At 32.0% G+C, this 12,617-nt stretch overlaps 1 long non-coding RNA gene and 1 pseudogene across 2 annotated transcripts; one reads left to right on the top strand and one right to left on the bottom strand.

The window, feature by feature from the left end:
* Positions 1 to 897: 897 nt before the first annotated feature.
* Positions 898 to 3,362, bottom strand: LOC149883708 (uncharacterized; annotated as a pseudogene). Its single transcript, XR_016455597.1, has 3 exons — positions 3,312 to 3,362; positions 3,027 to 3,096; positions 898 to 2,823 (listed from the first exon to the last, which is right to left on the bottom strand). The product of XR_016455597.1 is annotated as an uncharacterized LOC149883708 (transcript).
* A 594-nt stretch (positions 3,363 to 3,956) lies between these two features.
* On the top strand, positions 3,957 to 11,198 carry LOC149883707 (uncharacterized). Its single transcript, XR_016455603.1, has 2 exons — positions 3,957 to 4,354; positions 10,637 to 11,198. It is a non-coding gene; the product is annotated as an uncharacterized LOC149883707 (long non-coding RNA).
* Positions 11,199 to 12,617: the final 1,419 nt, after the last annotated feature.

The following is a 12,617-nucleotide window of genomic DNA, read 5'->3' as shown; positions in this document are numbered from 1 at the left end:
ATTTCGATTTATGTTGCCCCAACTTATTGATTGGGAGAGACATCGGAGACTTTGAGGGACCAACGGCAGTTTCCTTGGCTACCTTGGCGGCCTCCTCGGTTTCCGTTGCTATTTCTACCGCCTTGGCGAAAGTTAGATCTTCATTTTTGCACTTGAAAAGAGCTTTGAGCACTGCTTCATTTTTAATAGAGCAGATAAAATGTGTTCGAAGAGCTTCATCCAGTGGATTTGTGATGTTAGCAAAGTCGCATGTTGCAGCCAATTGTCGAATTCGAGCAACCAGTTGTGGAATAGATTCACCTTGATTTTGACCAATGCTTGACCAAAATTTGAATCTTTCACGAACAAGAAATTTGGTTGGATTGTATTGTTCTTTCATGAATTGAGCAATTTGATCATACGAAAGATGGTTGACTGTCAAAGGAGTCTCTTGTTGGCTTGCAAGATTGCACAACTGTTTGTAGATGACTGGAGTTTGACAACTGAGAAAATAAGCAGCTTTGTTATTTCTTGTTATACCCCGAGCTTTAGCGAATGTTTCGAATCTTTCCTGATAGTCGACCCATAATTCAGCTGTTGAATCAAAAGCAGCAAAATCTTGAGTGACCTTTGATTCATTGGCTTCAAGCAGTTTGACAATGGCGTCTTGTTGCTCTTTGATTTGTCGCTGTTGTTCGGCTAGTTGTCGTTGACTAGCTTCTTGCAGCTTCTGCATTTCTGCCAATATCGCTACCAGAGTAGCACCGTGTTTTTCTTCCATGAGTAGTTTTTAGAAAATAGAGAGATCTTCGTCGCCAAAAATCTGTTATGTTTCTTAACAGATCCAAAGAAAAGTTCGATTTCAGTAAAGCTTTTATTTTTGATTCAGTAATACCATTACAATACAATAATATCACAAACTTAATATTTATAGTAAAATAGAAAGTTCCTAGAAAGATACAGAACATTCTGGAACGTTATTATATATCTAGAGGGTTCTATGGAAGATTCTCGAATGTTCTGTTGTATCTAGAAAGTTCTAGAATGGACCGTAACACGGCTCTGCTTTGGTTTTTAGCCAGAATGAAGTTATGTCTCTTTACCCGCTCATAAACCTTTTTAGAAGCTTCAGATGTGAGTTTTACAGCTCTTTCCACCGACTGAGAATTGTTTGGCAAATCAGTTAGAGAAAGTTTATTGCCGGTTTGAATAGCTTGTAGTAATTCATTTGAAGATACAAAAGTTGATGTAGGAGGTTCAATTTGTATTGAAGAAACTTCAATTAAGTCGGTCCAAACATCAGCATTGAAGTTCAAGGTCATAACTGTCTTAGCTTTAATTTTAGGTTTGAAATCTGGATTTGTTTCCCTGGATAATCTAATCTTCAAGATTTGATTAAGAGCACGGTCTCTTACAACTTTTTCATCGCCTAGCAGCATAGCATAAAGAAAGTTTTCTTGACAGCAGCAGTAGGAGTTACCCTGAAGATTTTTCAATACAATAATTTGAATTCTGCTATCCTGTTTCTTGACTAATTTAATTGTTTTATGGGGAAGCCTTGGTGCATCTTTGTAATGCGCTGAACTTTTAACGGCAAACCACATAGGACAGTAAACTTGTACTATGTACTTTGCTATGCAGTTTAAATCAGGTGTAGGTATCTCGGTTCTTGTATAAACCATCATAATTCTCAAACTAAGAGTTAACCAGCGTGCATGACAGACTGGTCCTGTTAGCATACTTGACAGAAATGGAACCTTTAGCTATTCCAGTGCAATACTCATAAAGTTCACGCTGGTCCGTACTCAGATCGCCAACAATGTTGGGTTTTACATATAACTCTATCTCGGAATCAATAGGAACAAACTGAACCAATGGTTTTTCATGCATGAATGTATCAGACGCTTGTTCACCAATAGGGCCCTTATACCTTTTAGGATCATTAGTTTTTCCATCTATTTCAGATATAACATGACGAAGAGGTAGCTCACCCTGGTGAAGTAAACAACCAACTAAATGAATGCTACGATTCAAAAGCTTTTCTAATTTGACAACTAAACCATTATCTACGCCAGTGTTAGAACTTGTATTGTCAAGAACAATCGCTTCCAAGCTTTTAATACTATCATATTCAGAAAGCACATTTAACGTTGCTGAAGCTATAGTACTACCTTTACCATTTTCTATTATAGTATGAGTTAGATAATTTCCAGAGAAAGGGTCATTTTCACAAGTAAAAGTGAGGTGATGTTCATCTTTGGTAGTTCGATAAAAGAAAGGGTCCCCATTACTCTTGTATTTCATCACATAAACTAATGAATTTTTGTCTTTCTTGCTATCAACACCAATTACTTTTATTTGTGAAACTTCTTGACGATGCTTTGTGTCAATTGAATTAGCCACTCGTACCTTTTCACAAAAAATCTTATATTCCGTTACTATCTGAGATTTTTTACTCTCAGTTACTATTCCGTAGTCAATTAACACAGCTGTTGCTATTGCAGCTGCAGCAGCATCACTTACTTCATACCTTATTGCAGCCTTGGCTAAATTAGATAAGTCTGTGTAATTTCTTTCACTTATGATTTGCTCCTCAAATTCTTCACTTTCAGCTGTATCTAAACTTGAAGATCCAGCACTAAAATCACCGTCTGACTCGAGTTTTGATGTTGTTTGAAGACTTCTCTGTCTAATTAGCTCTCTAGTGGCCTCTTTTTCCTGTCTAAAATACATTTTGGCAACCCTAGTTGCCTCCACTTGGTCCACGTTGCCTAACTGCCAACTTCCTTTTGGTCCTATCTTGCATCTTTGATCCTTTAAATATTCTCTTTCCAGAACGGGGACCTAAAATAAGTCAAGTATCTTAAAATTTAAAAGTATTAAAATTTAAAGCGAATAAAATGAATCAAATTTCATGATCACTAATCATTTGACCATAACTTCGTAAATAATCAGTAAATGCTAAAATGACTTGCGGCTCTTTTTTATCCAACCGTCCATATTTATCAATTCTAACAGTAAATGTTGATAAAAATTGCATGATATACCTTTCTGCTTTCCTCACAGAGACAAACTATGTGTTTCATTGTGCAGTCGCTTTTCCGACAGCCGATTCGTCTAAACGTATATTACTTTACTATAAAATCAAGACAATATAGAAATTATTTATTATATAGGCTTACATTCTTTAGTTTATGGATAAAGACTTTACCTTAATACCTTAGTAGAAGGCGAGGGGAATAGGATAGTAAATTTTCATCAACCCTTATAAAATCTTTTTCACTTAACATTAAACAAATTGTACTAAAAAATGTTTACAAATATATATTTACCTATCTTTACAGTCATCAATAATTGGGAGATCGCACCGACAAGCAGACAAATCAAACAACGTTTCCAGTTTCTTTTCTAGCCAGCTTACACTGGACTTGTGGTTTTTAGATTAAATTCGTTCTGCAGATAATACTTTTTTAAATGTTCTGGATATTTTATTTTTAGCGCTACTCGACTTTCGCACCCCCCTTTTTTTATGATTGATTCTGATAGAGAATTTTATGCTGATTAAGAATCGTATAAAAACAAGGGTCTCAAAATCAACGGAAAGTGCTCTAATCTGAAGTTGAAAGTACAAAAATATACGACAAATCCCTAATATTCGCCATCATGAAAAGTGACTTTTTATACGATTCTTAATCAGCATAAAATTCTCTATCAGAATCAATCATAAAAAAAGGGGGGGTGCGAAAGTCGAGTAGCGCCATATATATGTATGTATGTATGTATGTATGTATGTATGTATGTATGTATGTATGTATGTATGTATGTATGTATGTATGTATGTATGTATGTATGTATGTATGTATGTATGTATGTATGTATGTATGTATGTATGTATGTATGTATGTATGTATGTATGTATGTATGTATGTATGTATGTATGTATGTATGTATGTATGTATGTATGTATGTATGTATGTATGTATGTATGTATGTATGTATGTATGTATGTATGTATGTATGTATGTATGTATGTATGTATGTATGTATGTATGTATGTATGTATGTATGTATGTATGTATATAATAGTATAGCATCTTTTTAAGATGTTATATTATGTGGAGATTTGTATTATAAGTCCCTGTACAACAATATAATATCTTATAAAGATATAATATTTTTATAATTAAATATATGTTCTTCTTCACAATTCTTTTTAAAAAGGTACATGTCTTACTGAGTATTAAGATCATAGTTCATATCATTGTTTTAACAGCTTTATAAAAGTTTAGTTAAAATGGATATTCCAATTATTCTAGCTACACATGGACAAGATCAAATAAGGTTTTATCAACTGGGAGTTTTCAAGCAGTAATTGGTAAGAATTATTAGTCAATGCCAATAAGATTAGCTATAATCTTATGATTCTTTATTGTCAAATATGCTTGTTATTAATGGGTTGTTACGAATGCAACTTAAAGGTGGTACTTTATTCAGGGTTTTTCTTTCAATCTGGAATACCTAGCAAACCTAGAGGTAGCAAAAATCCCAGGGAAAACCCTGAAAAATTTGTTTACAGAAAATATGTTTTTTCCAATTTTGTACCATAATTTATGCTTTTTCAAAGAATGGATTGTCAAGACAGATAATAATGAATTTGCAAGATATAACTCTTGTAAAACTTTTAGCTTGTAAGTATAAATAATGTTTTAATATGTATAAATGAAATCTTTGGGATAACCTGGAAAGATTGAGAAGTTCAGGGAATTTTAAAAGTTAAACTTGGGGGAAAGCATTCTTTACTCAGGGAAAATTAAGGAAAAAAGTTTTAAAATTGGGGTGGCAAATCTGTTTTTAGACTAATCATGTTTGCTTACTTAAAAATAACATTATCCATTTTTCAGTTTATTAATTGTTAAGAAATAAAGTTAAATTTCTTTTTTGTTTATATGTAAATATGATGCTTCATTATTTTATAGCAAAAATCAAACAAACCCTAATTTTTTTAACTTAGCATAATAGATTATGTCAAAAGATTCATTTTTATACTGCATCTTTCAACTGTTCCTAAATTGTAATTTTATATTTTTGCAGACTTCAGGAAAGGTTACAGTATTTTTCAAATTATTTGGAGTTTAACCTTGTCAAAGTTCACTTTTCTCAGGCATAGTTAACATGAGAAACTTAAAAAGGCTTTTGTTTCACAGATTTATTCTGTCTATGTATGTTTGCATATAATGCATACAAGGTTAAAAATATTTCTGTTCTATTATTCTTTATTAAAAAAAAATTATTTACTATTTCCATTTTTTTTATGTGCTAATGGTTTTTTATGCTGTAGTTCACTTCACATTATTAAGTTGTTAAAGAGTGCTTCATGTTGTTAATAATATGTAAAAAAAATATTTAATTTATGAAGAGACAATACTTCAATTTCACAAACAGGGTGGCCACGCTTCCTAAAAAATCCTAAAACATCCTAATATTCAAAAGATATCTTAAAAAGACCTAATTTCTCCTAAAGTAAGGATGATTCTCTCAAATACTCTAAATTCTCCTAATTTATTTGTTTTGAGTATAATGCATAAACTATTATCAGCCAATCAACAATAAAGTTAATGAAAAAATTAAGACTTGGAGTTAGTACTGCTGTATACTGGGAGAAAATAAGTTACTCAAATGTATATTCGATATTTTTTGTTATATTTTAATAATTTAAAAATTTTCTTCTACTAAAATTTAAGTTTTTTTTGTTATTTCTGTCTAAGTTCTGAACATCAAAATTATTTTTATTAAAATTTTATTTAAATTAAACTGACCTAAAATAATTTTAAAACAATTACAGAATTTTCAAATCTAATCTTCGGTTTTTCTTGAATAAAAATCTAACAGAAATAGATATCAAAATAATTATTTTTCCAATTTGGTAAATAGGTTATTTGTTAATAGAATAAAAAAAAGTAGGTTTTGACTCATAACCGTTTACTCAGAAATTTCATTAAAAGGTAGGTGATACAAATTAAGAGGTTTCACAAAAGTTTAAACGATTTTATTTAGGATCAATTATTTGCTAATTAACTGATAAATCCGCTGCGAAATTTTTTTTCGCAGCGAATTTATCAATTAATTAGCAAATAATTGAGTAGTTTTTCAATCAAAAAATTTATCACAACATCATCAGGCAGCTTTTAATTCATTAAAAATCAACTTAAAATATTGTGAATTTCAAATTAATTTCAATTGCGTGCAAATGGGTTGAAAATCAGTTTCTAGTGACATCAAATGGCAAGTTATTGGTATGGCGCGGACAAAAAATCACACAAACGTTCAAATAGGCAAAATACTTAACATTTCTGAATATTGCATTAAAAAAACCATCAAAACCTGGGAACTTACCAAGGACGTCTCCGACATGCTGCGTACTGGGAGACCATCCAAACTCAGCAACCGTGACAAAAATGGTATATTCAGAATGAGCAAAGAAAACCCCAGACTCAGCTACAAAAAGCTGGCACAAATCTTCAATGAGTCAAAAAAGAATCCAAAGTTAGCAGAGAGCTCGTGAGACGAACATTGTCAGACAAAGGTATTGGAACATACATAGCTGCTAAAAAACCTATTCTTTCAATCACGGATAAACGTAAATGACGAGTGTGGTCCAAAGAAAGGCTGGACTGGTCTGTAGAACAGTGGGCAAAAGTTATTTGGAGTTATGAAGCTAACTTTCAAGTTGTAAACTGCAAGGGAAGAATCAATGTCAAAAGATATGCAACTGAGAAATATTCAGACAGGTTTTTGCAACATCGTCGACAAGGCGGTGGAGGTTCGGTTGGCATCTGGGGATGTTTTTCTAACAAAGGTATAGGCTTCTGTGAGCTGCATGAAGGCCGAATTAATTAATACACCTACAAGAACACATTGGAAACGTGTTTAGTTCCATCAATCAGACACTTGTATGGCAGAAGCAAGCAATTCATCTTTCAACAAGACGGGGCTTCAGCTCATACAGCACACTCAATTAAAGAATATTTTTTTGAAAAAAAAGCTCAATGTGATGCCCTGGTGCCCTAGATCACCAGATCTCAACCCAATCAAATATATTTGGTCTTGGATCAACAATCAACTGACATACCATGAAATTCAATTAACTCAGCATTTAAAGCAACTTTTGAATGAGTACTGGCTGAAGGTACCTCATGTGCATGAAATTAGTTGAATCTATGCATAAACGAGTTTATCTTTGCTATAAAAACAAAGGAGGACACTTCAAATATTAATTTCGCTTTTTTTTTTCATTTTTTGTTTGAATGTTGCAATTCGTTTAAACTTTTGTGCTTCTTATTTTTCCTATAAAATTTTTTGAAATAGCTTTTTTCTAGCTAAATATTAAAATTTTTATAACATGTTCATATTCATTTTAAAGCTAATTACTTTTTCTTTAATGAATAAAAAAGATTAAGTCAATATCATTTTACAGTTTTTCTTTATTAAACAAAAACCAAACATACTTGATAAAAATTCTGCAATCGTTTAAACTTTCGTGAATAGCTGTAGAACTACCAGCCAGCCCAAAAGTGGCACTATGTCCACAGCAAACTTCTATTGTATTTGTTGCAGAGTCGCAATTAGCAAAGAAAGCAGAGATAATGTGGGCAGTTGATGTTGTGCTTTCAAAACATACTTTTCGATCAAGTGCAAACAAATCTGAGTTATTTACTGCAATCTTTAGTGATAGTCAAATAGCTAAACAATTTTTTTGTGGGAAAACAAAGTGCACTTATCTTGTGTGCTTTGGAATTGCACCATATTTTAAGGAAGTTTTATGTGAGACAAATCTGAGTTATTTACTGCAATCTTTAGTGATAGTCAAATAGCTAAACAATTTTTTTGTGGGAAAACAAAGTGCACTTATCTTGTGTGCTTTGGAATTGCACCATATTTTAAGGAAGTTTTATGTGAGACAAATCTGAGTTATTTACTGCAATCTTTAGTGATAGTCAAATAGCTAAACAATTTTTTTGTGGGAAAACAAAGTGCACTTATCTTGTGTGCTTTGGAATTGCACCATATTTTAAGGAAGTTTTATGTGAGACATTGTTAGAGCTTGATCAGTTTGTTTGCCAATTTGATGAATCTTATAGCCAAGTTGTCAAGAAAAGTCAGATGGATTTGCATGTTAAATATTGGGACTCCTCATTAGAGATGGTAAAAACAAGATATTTTAACTCTGAATTCTTGGGAAAAGCTGCTGTTGTTGATATTATGATAAATTTCCGTAAATGTATCAGTGGTTTAGAAGAAGATAAAATGCTCCAGGTTTCCATGGATGGTCCAAATGTTTACATGTCTTTCCTCTTTAATTTGAATGCTAAGAGAAGTGAATGTGAACTCAGTCAGTTAGTATCAATTGGATCATGCAGCCTTCACACAATGCACTGTTCATTCAAGAATGGTGCAAATGCTTCAGGATGGAAATTGAACAAATTACTGTCTTCATTGTATAAGATATTCCATGAGAGCCCTTCCTGTCATACTGATTTCGAAAATCTTACTTAAGCTCTTCTGACTATGCTCTACAGTTCTGTAGCCATCGTTGGATTGAAAATTAGAAAGTAGCGAAGAGAGCTATGGAAATATGGCCCAAGATTATTGTGATTATTGACTGTGATTAAGCAAAAATTTACCGAAAAGTAAGCAAACTGGTCAATGTAAGCCTGGGCAAAATACTAGTTATGAATCATGCTATATCGATGTGTTAGTCGCAATAAAGTTACAACTTTTTAAGGAAACTGCAAAATTATTAAATTCTTTCTTGTTAGTTTTCCAAACTGACAATCCTATGACACCTTTTCTTGTGGAAACACTTGAGACTTTACTGAGGCTAGTTTTATTAAAATTTATCAAAAAAGAAGTTTTGTCTGAAGCATCTACAACTTTTAAATTAAAAGTTGATATCAGTGATGTCTAAAATCAAGTGTTGGTTGCAAATATTGATATTGGGTTTGGAATAAATTATGAGTTGCAGCAACTTAAATCTAGAAAAACAGTTACTGATGCACAATTCTATAATTTTAAAACAGAAGTTCAACAGTTTTTAGTTACAATTTGCAAACATATGGTTGGAAAAAATGCACTAAACTCATGTTTTGCCAGATACTTATTATGTTTATCACCTTTGTACATGGTGGAATCTCATGAGATGTGTGAACTTTATTTTGACAAGTTGTTGCTAAAATTAGTAGCTTTTAAAAAAGTATCACCTTCAGCTGCTGATTCAGCCAAATTGCAGTATTCACAATTTTTACCTGCTGTTGTGAAAGTGAACAAGGAGAAATTTCTTGGGTTTAAAAAAGAAAGTGATAGATGGGATTCTTTTTTAGTTCAACATACAGATGCTTCAAGATTCAAGGATTAAATGAAAATTTACCAATTGTTACTAATATTGTCCCATAGCCAAGCACAAGTAGAGAGTGGATTCAGTATAAACAACCAACTTCTGGATAATGATTTGCTAACTGATACTTTTGTTGCACAGAGAATTGTACATGACCATATGTGCAGTAAAAATGTAAAATCATCCCAATTGGCTATGACAACTAAACTTATGAGACATGTCAAGGAAGCACGAAAACTTTACTTTAGCAGTCAGAAAGAGAAGTCCCTGAAGGCCTTAAAAATTGACCATGATACTAAACTGAAAAATTTTAACAAAGAGATTGCTAATTATAATGAACAAATTCACACCCTTGAAGGTACCATACTTCAACTCAGATATGATGCAGATGAGTATGCTTTGCAAGCGGAAAAGCAGAAGTCATTGATAGAAATTAAGTCAACAATTCTAAGATCTAATGCGCTAAAGAGAGTTGCCTCTGAAAAGCAGGACTTACTAGAAAAAATTACAGCAGCAAAAAAAGTACTTATTGACAAGAAGGCTGAGATTTAGATTTGGATGTTAAACTTTTTCAATTGTTTTGTTTTTCTGATTTGATTATTTCTTTTTATGACTGGATAATATAAAATATAAACTTTAGTTTTTGAAATTGGCTGTGTATTTTAATGATTTTTGATTATTTATTGTTTGTTACTTAGTCATTAAGTCATCAATGTAAGTAATCTATTTAGTGCAATATTAAGTTTGATAAATAACTAATGCAAGTATGAAATCGATTTGTTTCAAATTAATATTTTTGTATGTGTAGAGATGTTAGATTATTTTAAATAACAGTGTTTGGCCCCTAACCTTATCTTAATTATCTTAGCTAGGCATTCTTACAGTTTCTAAATAAAAAGAAAGTTTTTTAGTGCCACTTTATTTTTAAAATCCTCCTAAAATCTCCTAAGATTTTTATCCTTTTTTTTTTCATATTCCCGATAAATCATCTTAAGAACCTTTAAAATTCTCCTATATTATCCTAAGTTATCCTAATTTTTTCAGAGAAAAAAACTGTGGCCACCCTGACAAAAAGTAACATGTTTAATACAAAAATCAAAGGTCATATAGTTTATGATAAAAGATCATGTAAAAAAACAATCTTGTTTTGGCCATGGTGAACAGTTATTCTAAAATGATGTCAATGTTTCCCAAAAAGGTTTTCGCTGCTCTCAGGATATTTAAGTATTTTAACATTTTAAAGATTTTTTAACTTCTTTTTTTTAGAAAAGGATATCCTGCTTTGAACTGTCAGGTTGTCATTGATGCTGATGGAAAGTTTAGAGATATTGCAAAGTATCCTGGATCGTGCCATGATGTTTTATCTTTTCTAATTCTGCATTAAAACAGTTAATAGAATATGATCCAAATGCAGGTTTCCTTTTTACAGACTCAGGATATGGGTTGTCACCAGTCATGATTACACGGTTTAATCAGCCAATTACACCAGAGGAAATATATTTTAATAAAGTTCACCATCAGGTACGTAGTGATGTGGAGCAAGAGATTGAACATCTCAAAACCCGTTAGAGGTGTTTGCACAAAAGTGGTGGAACATTTCAGTACCCCCCTTACTTGCACTTTACTGGAAAACCTTTGCATTTTCTTAGGATTAGAAATTCCAAATGACATTAACTTTGAAGACAATGGTGAAGATAATGTACATGGTGTTCAACCTGAACTAACTCAAACCAACCAAATTCGACTTGGTATTTTAAGAAGAACACAAATCAAAAAATGTATGTTTGCAAATATAGTCGATGAAAATAAAGTCGATGAGTTGATAAAATAGCATAAACATCACGAATGACATTATGTCATTCTTTGTTCGTAAATGATTAACTATGTAATAATAATGTTATATATATATATATATATATATATATATATATATATATATATATATATATATATATATATATATATATATATATATATATATATATATATACGAACATTAGGACAACGTTTCTTGAACGTTAATTGATAGCTGGGACTCTGCTCAACTATCATAAAAAATAAAACAGTTCTGTGAAGTTCTCATAAATTTTTATTGGAGTGAATAAATATTAATTTAAAAAAATAGAAAGCACTTTACTAAAAATTCAATTAGCGCTAAATAGGTAAAAAGAGAGTCAATAAGAACCACTTTGGAAACCGCAGTTTCTAATGAAATATATTATGTATCCAACTAATTTGGGAATTTGTGTCAACTTCCAATACATCTAAGTATATCTTATAATAAAAGTTGGAGATCTGACAGTTGACTTATCAATCTTTTGTTACCTATTACGGACGCTCGGCCCGGCCAGGGACGCTACCCCCTGAGGAGGAATTTCTCCTGCCTAACCATTATATCAAACGTGTTGCAGATATTGGAACCGGCCCACAGCACGTTCGGGAATGCCTTAACAACAATGTTACTAATGCGTACAGTAACTACTTACGTTTCATAGTTGCTTCACTCATTTGTAGTTTTGTTGTGGCATTCAACCAATGTTAATGATTAATTATTCCAATTAAACTCTCAACATAGATACTTGTGGGGAAAGTTAAAAACATTACATTTCAACAAAAAACGTAATTGAAATTTTGTGTATTGGTTGCGCGCACTGATCTCTATAATAACTGGATAGCGCATCTCTAATATCAAAATTCACGCCAAAATCGCCATATTGGAAAGCCCCAGAACAATGAAATCTGATATGTGCGATAAAGCGATAAGCCGAAAAACAGAACTTAAAGCTTACGGGATTAAAATTTTTGGGGCTTTCCAATATGGCGATTTTGGCGTCAAAAAATAAGAAGTTTTGCTCTGAGTTGCGCTATCCAGTTATTATAGAGATCAGTGGTTGCGCGCCCTAACATAACAATTCAACTTTTTAAGAAACAGGTTATGCTAGAAAATCAATGATACAATAATGAGAAAAGACGAATAAGTTGGACAAGAGAAAAGAATTAATCCCATGAATATAGACAACAAGGCAGAAAGCTGGAATTCATTAACTAAAGTAGATTCTAATCTTGTTTTTTAATTACTTAAGTAATTATCATAAGTTACTGCGAGGAAACTTATGATAATTATACAATGCATTATCTCCGTAATTAATGATTTGTTGGGGAGACCAGGGCTAGTTGGCTACAGGGGTAATTTGACACACTGCGTTTAACTTTGGAATTCTCCACCTGAAACTTCCAAAATTCACAT

The sequence above is a fragment of the Hydra viridissima genome, unplaced genomic scaffold (assembly GCF_058129835.1).
Source record: "Hydra viridissima isolate aposymbiotic clone 2 unplaced genomic scaffold, HvirCarnegie_v1 scaffold_9, whole genome shotgun sequence".
Taxonomy (NCBI): Eukaryota; Metazoa; Cnidaria; class Hydrozoa; order Anthoathecata; family Hydridae; genus Hydra; species Hydra viridissima.
Note: the sequence above shows the minus strand (reverse complement) of the source record. Positions and strands in the feature narration are given on the sequence as shown.